The sequence below is a fragment of the Echinops telfairi genome, unplaced genomic scaffold, assembly GCF_000313985.2.
Source record: "Echinops telfairi isolate 266 unplaced genomic scaffold, ASM31398v2 ScPeMD7_7420;HRSCAF=8458, whole genome shotgun sequence".
NCBI classification, from domain to species: domain Eukaryota; kingdom Metazoa; phylum Chordata; class Mammalia; order Afrosoricida; family Tenrecidae; genus Echinops; species Echinops telfairi.
Window position 1 is genome coordinate 5,537,596 of NW_022111320.1, and position 8,742 is coordinate 5,546,337.

Here is an 8,742-nt window from a genome sequence, read left to right on the forward strand (position 1 = left end):
TTGTTTACCTTCAAGCCTTAAAGACCCCAGACACTATATCTTTTGATAGCAGGGCACCATCAGCTTTCTTCACCACATTTGCTTATGCACCCACTTTTTCTTCAGCGATTGTGTGGGGAAGGTGAGTATCATGGAATGCCAATTTAATAGAAGAGAGTATTCTTGCATTGAGGGAGTACTTGAGTGGAGGCCCAATGTCCTTGTGCTACCTTAATACTAAACCTATAAATATATGCACATAGATCTATTTCTCCATCCTCATATATAAATATATTTACCTACATACATGACTTTAATTAGACCTCTATAAATGCCCTTTGCCTCCTAGCTCTTTCCTGTTTCCTTTGAGTTTCCTTTTGTCCCACTATCATGCTCAGCAGGACTATAAATCTTAAAGGGAGTAGAAAGCCTCAGCTTTCTCCCAAGGAGCATCTGCTGGGTGGATTCAAACTGCTGACCTTGCATTTAGAAGCCCAACTTACAGCCTCCTATCCCACCAAGGCTCCTTCATCATTTAATACAGTTTATTGTATTATTTCCCCACCAGACAATTAAATAAATACAGTGAAAGGATACAACCCTGGCACACACGTTTTCTGATTCTAAACCACCCAGTATTCTCTCATTCTGTTTCAACAATTGCTTCTTGGTTCGTGTATAGGTTCTGCATGAACACAAGGAAGTGTCTGGTATTCCCATGATTATTCTCAATGTTATCCGTGGCTTGTTATGATACACACAGTTGAATGCCATTGCACAGTTGATAAAACAAGTAAACACCTTTCTGTTATTCTCTGTTTTCAGCCAACATCCTTCTGATATCAGCTGTAGTATGAAGTGGGGGTACCAGCCCCCCACCGCTAGTCTCGGGTTCAGTCAGCACAATTGTATGGTTGAGATGTGTATATATTATATTAAAGTCATCGAGAGCATGAGCAATAGAAGAGAGAGTCAAACAATGGGGTCAGGCACATGTGGAGAGAGGGGGAAGGGAAGGAGGACAAGGGGAAAGGGAAACAGGGAAGGAGAGGGGGAAGAGAGGAGAGAGGGGGCAGAGAGACCAGTGAGAGTGAGGGGGGTGAGAGAGGGAGAGAGCTCTCTATTGCTAACCCAGGCCTATATACCTTTGGGGCATGCAAGCCCACTAATTAAAGGTAAAGACATACTTCACAGGAAGGGGTTGCACTTAAGGTATACAGTAATGGAAGGGGCATACACCCAACAGAAGAGGAGGGATTGGGGATATACATGTGACATGATGGGGGGATCCTGGATTTAGGATGGCAGCTTAACTTTGGATGTCACAGAGCCTGTTTGACCTGTTCTGGCTCAACTGAGAGAGACCATTATCAGTAGGGTGTGAACTCCACCTACTGGGCCTGTCCATTGTCCTTGAACAGCAGGGAGCGGAGCCTACCCTGTAGTCTGGGGACTAACTGCCTTCAGGGAGGATGTCTGTAAGCATCTGACCTCCCCCCACAGTCAGCAATGATCTTTTTTTTTCCAAATCCTCTTCCAACCCACCTTTAATTCTGGTGGCTCCCTGTTGACGTATTGGCTTTTTAATTGAATTGGTTTCTTAATTATCTTAAGCAACATTTTTGTTGCATGTGATATTAATGATATTATCATCACATTCTATTGGGTCACCTTTCTTTGGAATGGGCACAAATATGGATCGCTTCCAGGCAGTTGACCAGGTAGCTGTTTTCCATATTTCTTGACACAGACTAGTGAGTACATCCAAAGCGGCCTCTGGGTTTTGAAACATTTTAGTTAATATTCCATGAATTCCTGGCACCTTGTTTCTTGAAAATGCCTTCAGTGCAACTACTTCCTTCAGTCTCATCAGTTCTAGAGCATATGCTACCTCTTGAAATGAATGGTGGCCAGTTCTTTTTGGTACAGTGACTCTTTGTATTCCTTCCATCTTCCTTTGATGCTGCCTGCATGGTTCAATATTTTGCATGGTTCAGTATTTTTACTCAGAGCTTGACTTTTTTCTTCAGTTCTTTCAGCTTGAGACATGTTGTGCATGTTCTTCCTTTTTGGTTTTCAAACTCCAGGTCTTTGCACATTTAATTCTAATACTCTGTATTCTTGAGCTGCCCTTTGAAATTTTCCATTCTGCTCTTTTCCTGCGTCATTTCTTCCAGTAGCTTTAGTTACCCTACATTTAAGAGCAAGTTTCAGAGTCTCTGCTGACGTCCACGTTAGTCCTTTCTTTTGTCCATGGTTTTTAAATGACCTTTTGCTTTCTTCGGGTGCGGTGTTCTTCAGGGCCTCCCATAGCTCATCATGTCTCTGCTATTAATTAGTGTCCGATGCCTCAGATCTCTCCTTGAGACGTTCTCACAATTTGGTAAGCTATCCTCAAAGTTGTGTTTTTGGCCCTCATGCACCTGTGTTAATTTTCTTTAACTTCAACCTGAATTTACAGGAGAACAATTCATGGTCTGTTCCACACTTGGCCCCTGGCCATGTTTCGGTTGATGATATTGAGCTTCTCCCTGCCCACAAATGTAGTCAACTGGATTCCCATTTCATCTTGTGAGGTCCATGCACACAGGCGCCATTTATGTTGTTGAAAAGTTATTTGCAATGAAAATGTCATTGGTTTTGCTAAATGCTATCATGTGATCTCCAGCTCCATGTCAATCGCCAAGGTCTTATTTTCTAACTACTGCTCTTTCTTCTTTGTTCCCTATTTTTGCATTTCAACCAAAATGTTCAATGTGTCTTTGAACATTTTCAGGCTGAAACGGAATTCTTCAATTTCTTCCTCATTAGCTGTAGTGATGCAAATGTGAAGAATAGTTGTATTAACTGAACTTCCTTGTAAACATGAAGACATTATCCGATCACAGATAGTATTACATATTTGTCCAACAAATGTATATTTGAAGCGTTCTTTTTGGCAATGAATTCCTCCTACCAATCCTCTTGAATTGGTCCTTACTGATAACATAACCTGTGTAGGTGTCGGATTTAAAATGGCCATTACGAGTCCACTTCAGCTCACGAAGGCCTAGCATAGTCATCGAAGTTCCACTGAGCCACTCCAGCCAGTGACCACTCCTCCCATTGGAAGAGATGGCGTCATGCTCATTTCGTGTCTGACAATTTCCCGTGTTCCTAGGTTCATGCATGCCTCATGCATTCCTTGTTCTGCTGAGGACGGAGTGTTTGCAGCTGTTTCTTCCCATTGTGGGTGAGGTCCCATCAAAGCATCACTCCGTCTTCTGGCTTTATCTCTGAGAGTGCTCTGGTGCCATTGTTAAGGTTTTCTTTCAGTGTTGAATCCCTCAGAACTGGACTTTTTATTCTTTCTTTGTAGTCTGGAAACTCTGCTGAAACTTTTCACCTTGAGTGACCATGCTGGTATTTAAAACACCAGTGACATAGCTTCCGGCACCACAGCAGTAAGCGAGTCACTGCAGGATGACAGACTGACAGACCAGTGGGGAGAAGTGCAAGTCCAAACTCACTGCCATTGAGTCAGTCCTGACTCATTGAAGTCTGACAGCAGAAAGGAGAACTGCCCCTGTGGGTTTCCAAAACTAACTTTTAAAAAAAAATCATTTTATTAGGGGTTCATACAACTCTTATCACAATCTATACATGCATCCATTATGTCAAGCACATTTGTACTTATGTTGCCATCATCCTTCTCAAAACATTTTCTTTCTACTTGACCCCTTGGTATCAGCTCCTCATTTTCCCCCTCCCTCTCCCATCTTCCCTCCCCATGAACCCTTGATAATTTATATATTTTCAGATCTTACACTGTCTGATGTGTCCCTTCACCCACTTTTCTGTTGTCTGTACCCCAGGGAGGAAGTTATATGTAGATCATTGTGATGGGTCCCCCCTTTTTCCCCACTTTCCCCTTCCCCTCCTGGTATCACTACTCTCATTATTGGTCCTGAGGGGTTTATTTTCCCTGGATTCCCTGTGTTTCCAGCTCTTATCTGTACCAGTGTACATCCTCTGGTCTAGCCAGATTTGTAAGGTAGAATTGGGATCATGATAATGCGGAGGGGGGGAGCATTAAAGAACTAGAGGAAAGGTGTATGTTTCTTCAGTGCTACACAGCACCCTGACTGGCTCATCTCCTTCCTGTGACCCTTCTGTAAGGGGATGTCCAGTTGCCTACAGATGGGCTTTGGGTCTCCACTCTGTACTCCCCCTTATTCACAATGATATGATTTTTTGTTCTTTGATGCCTGATACCTGATCCTATCAATGCCTCTTGATCACACAGGCCGGTGTGCTTCTCCCATGTGGGCTTTGTTGCTTCTCAGCTAGATGGCTGCTTGTTTATCTTCAACCCTTTAAGACCCCAGATGCTATATCTTTTGATAGTCGGGCACCATCAGCTTTCTTCACCACATTTGCTTATGTACCCACTTTGTCTTCAGTGATTGTGTCAGGAAGGTGAGCATCATGGAATGCCAGTTTAATAGAACAAAGTGTTCTTGCATTGAGAGGGAGTACTTGAGTGGAGGCCAAATCTCCATCTGCTACCTTAATACTAAACCTATAAACATATGCACATAAATGTATGTCCCCATCCTCATATATCAATATATTTACATATGTACATGCCTATATTTAGACCTCTATAAATGCCCTTTGCCTCCTAATTCTTTCATCTATTTCCTTTTACTTTCTTCTTGTCCCACTATCATGCTCAGCCTTCATTTGGGTTTCAGTAATTCCTCTCGGTTACATTGCCCTTGATCAAGTCCTACCAGGCCTCCTATACCCCCCTTGCCATCAGTTTTGGATCACTTGTTGTTCCCTTATCACTGGGTTTGTTAACACCACTTCCTTTCCCCCCGCTTCCCCCTCTCCCATGTTCCCCCAGAACCACTGGTTCCATTGTTTTCTCCTCCAGATTGTTTATCCCACCTATCTTATCTAGATAGACCTGCAGAGAAATATGCACAAAAAATAAGACATAGAAAAACAAAGCAACAAAAGAAAACAAAACAACAACAACAAAAACCAACGGCAAACAAAAAGAAAAGCCTGTAAATAGTTCAAGGTCCAAGACTAACTTCTGATGGGTTTAGAAAGCCTCATTTTTCTCCCTCAGAGCAGCTGGTGGTTTCAAACTGCTGACTTCATGGTTAGCAGCTCAGCATGTAACTAGTACACAACCAGGGCTCCACAAACTACTTAGGATCAAATCCAAGCTAGTTTACCAGATTTTAAAACATTGGGTAAGTTATTTAAACTTCTCTTAACCATTTTGGGCCTCAGCTTCGTCATCTGCAAATAGGGATAAAAAGAGTTTCTTTCCTGGTGTTTTGATGATTAGATGAATTAGTTATCATTATTATTATTTATTAATTGTAGTAACAAAGATCTATTGATTTCCTACTATATTCTATACTCTAGTTTCCATGTATAAGACAGAAATGGGTCTTCCCTTGAGGTAATTTAGATGATTTATTTTCAAACTAGAAACCCCAAATCATTAAAGGGTTGTGAAATCAATGCAGTGTGGTGTTTTTTAAATGACCTAGGATAGAATTTTGTATAATCAGAGTTTATGCAACTTTTTTCAGTTACTTATATTTTTATACGTATGGCTTGAGTTTTGATTAAAAATGTATTTCATAGATGAGGCACTGTGAAAAGTGTTTCATGAAATACTGGCACCATGGAGAACATACGAATTAGTAAGTCCTCCTGATAGAGTACATGTGGTAAGTGCGCTGAGTAAGTGCCCTAGCAAAGGCCACCGAGGACATGATTTGTGGCTGACTTGTCTGACCAAACCAAACCAAAGCCAAACTCACTGCCATCAAGGTGATGCCTACTCGTAGCGACCCTACAGGGCAGGGTAGACGTGCCCGTGTGCGTTTCTAAGACCGGAACTCTTCATGGGATCGGCAAGCCCTGTCCATCTCCCTTGGAGTGGATGGTGGTTTCAAACTGCTGACTTACAGTGAGCAGGCCGATGTGTAAACTCTACTCCACCAGGCCTCAGTTGCAGGGAAATGCAAAGCTTCCAGGAGCAAGTGGCATTTAAACTGAGAACTCAAGGGTGAGTAGAAGTTTGCTAAGGAAGGTGATCCTGGCTGGTGGTGTGGGAATTGTTCCTTTAAAGGAAGTGGGGAGCCCCTGGAGGGGAGAGGACTTAATGAAGCTGGGAGAGACTTGTTCATATTTGCATTGTTGAACGGCCACTCTTGCTCCTTGGGAAGAATGGATAGATCAATAAAGAGGTTGTATAGTAATTCCAGTGTGATAGACAGGATAGAGGGATTGGGGTGAAGGCACTGGGTGCAGGCACATGGGTATTCAAAGGGGACCTTATTTAGGTGGGAATGGCAGGGCTTGGTGATTGATGGCCGAAGGTGCTGGAACTAGAGAGACTGGGGCGGATTCCTGCTTGTTCCACATCTTTCCTTACTGTCTAATTTACAAAGGGTTCAGAGAACCGATCTAAGTCTTTAAGTTCTCAGCTCCTAACTTGTGACATTTCCCTGTAAACAGGAAGACAGGACCTTTCAGTCACTTTGCAAATCATCTCTCCACCCTGCTGGACATATCTGCAGACGGTTGCCAGTCTTGGAGTTGGCAGGGTTTACTGTTCCAAAGTGGGCTGGTTCTTGGCAGGAGACTGGAAACAGAATGGAAACTGGGCCAGCCGGGCACCTTCCATGAAAAGGAAAAAAAAAAGAAAGAAAGAATAAAGTGGAAACCTGGTACTTTCCAATCTGACCCAGAATAGTGGGTCAGAAAATAATTTCAAAGTACAGATAACTCAAAAGTGTTTATATTTGCTTTTGAAATGCCGTGCATATTTGGCAGTGGGTTTAACCTTGCCAAATGTTTCCCTTAGGCGTTCTTTTGCATTCCTTGAACACAGACCATCTGGGTAGCATAGGGGGTGAGCTGGAGCTCGGGAAAGGCTAGGTGGGTGGCTGGGTGGTCCCAATGTTTAAAAATCAGCCTGAGAGGACAATGATCCTATCAGCACAGTTAATCAATGCCTATCTGTCTGCTTGTGTCCTGTCACAGAGCAGGGAAGTTTTTCTCACCTAAGTCTTGCCAGGTCACATGTTGCCTTGAAAATCGGCAACACAATGTTTCTTACCTAAATCTCAGAACAGGCCACAGGGCCACATCCACACACGGTGCAGCCAGCTGAGCCAGGGCTCAGCAGCAACCTCAAAATCAAACCATATTTGGAGCACTGGGTAGGGTATTTACAGATGTTACCATAAAAGACAGCCTAAGTCATAATCGGTCCTGTTTTGCCCAGAGCTGGCCAGACCAGAGGCCTCTCTCTTTTCCTGTTATTCTAAGATTGCAGCTTCCAGACAAGTTAAAAGCTCCGCTTATCTTCCATGGCTCAGGTCCTCCTAAGAGAGCTGTACTGCACTGAAATTCTTTAAACAAAGGGTCTCCACACAAGTCCCCTTTCAGGCTGAGAAGAAATGTTGAGGTGGCAGCCACTCCCTGCCGAAGAATCCTAAGCATTTATTTTCCTGTTCTTCCAGAGGATCTGGCCAAGCCAGGATAGTGGCCTGGTACCCAGGCTGGAGAATTCATTCACTGGGAATAATTAGTAACAGACCCCAATCTGGAAGTACAAGAAAACAGACTTTTGCCAAATAAAGTGCGGCTTTTCATAAACTGAGCTCCCATGGCATTGTGGGTTAAGCCTTGAGCTGGTAACACCAGGATCTGCAGTTGTTAACCACCTGCTGCTGCTCCTGGGGACAAAGATGGGGCTTTCTATTCCACGGGAAAAGTTACACTCGCTTGGAAACCCAAAAGGGCAGGGGTACCCTGTCCTATGGGGGTCCCCCTGAGTTAGAATCGGCTCAATGTCAGTGAGCTTTTTTGTTTTTGTTTTAGTTGTTCATAAACACCACACAAGTGAGAGCACTTCCTTATTTCTCTGTTCCTAGTTCCCTGGGCAGGGCTACCCATTCAAGGGAATTCTCTCAAGCTGTGTGAGGTGAAACACCATCATTTCCCTTACAGACTCCATGACTTGAACGGGAGGAAGACGTCTCCCTCCCCCATACTCCTGTTTCACCTTACCACGCACCTTCCCAACTCACACCCCAGATCGTAGACACACACGTCGCCCATCCAGTTCACTCCTCGAAGGCCACCGGGAAGGGCATGGAAACGTGAGCTAGAGCAACAGGTTCCACCCACAGCTTGAACTTGGGAGCGGAGCGGGCAAGCAGAGCCAGGGTGGTACAGGGAGAGGAAGGGGCAAGGGTGATGAAATGCAAACGATGGTTCACGACCACTGAGCACGTCACTAGGGCTCCTACGAGGGGCGTGTGTGTGCATGTGTGTCCAGGGGAGGGCATCATGCACGGGGCCACTCGGGGACAGCAGCGTGCGTTCCGAGGCCTTGCGCGTTGGGGTGCCGGGAGGCTTCCTGGGGGATTCTGTAGGGTACGAGCCCAGAGAAGAAGGGTTAAGAAGCTCCGAGAAAACGCGAGTGTGTCTGGGGCTAAAACAGAACACACTCCCCGGGGCGCCGCCCTGGCTAATCGGCCGGCTCTGCTCCCCGAGAGCCCCGCGCCCCCTTCTGTCCGTCTTTTCGCGGCCTCTCCAACCTCCCCCCCGCCCGCCTTGCTCCCGAGCCTGCTGCGGGGAAAACGGGGAGAGCGGACTGCGCGGCGCCCGGCCGCCTCTGGGCATGCTCGGTGGCGGGACCGCTCCGCCGCCGGGAGGGTGCGTCCTCCTCCCCAGGGG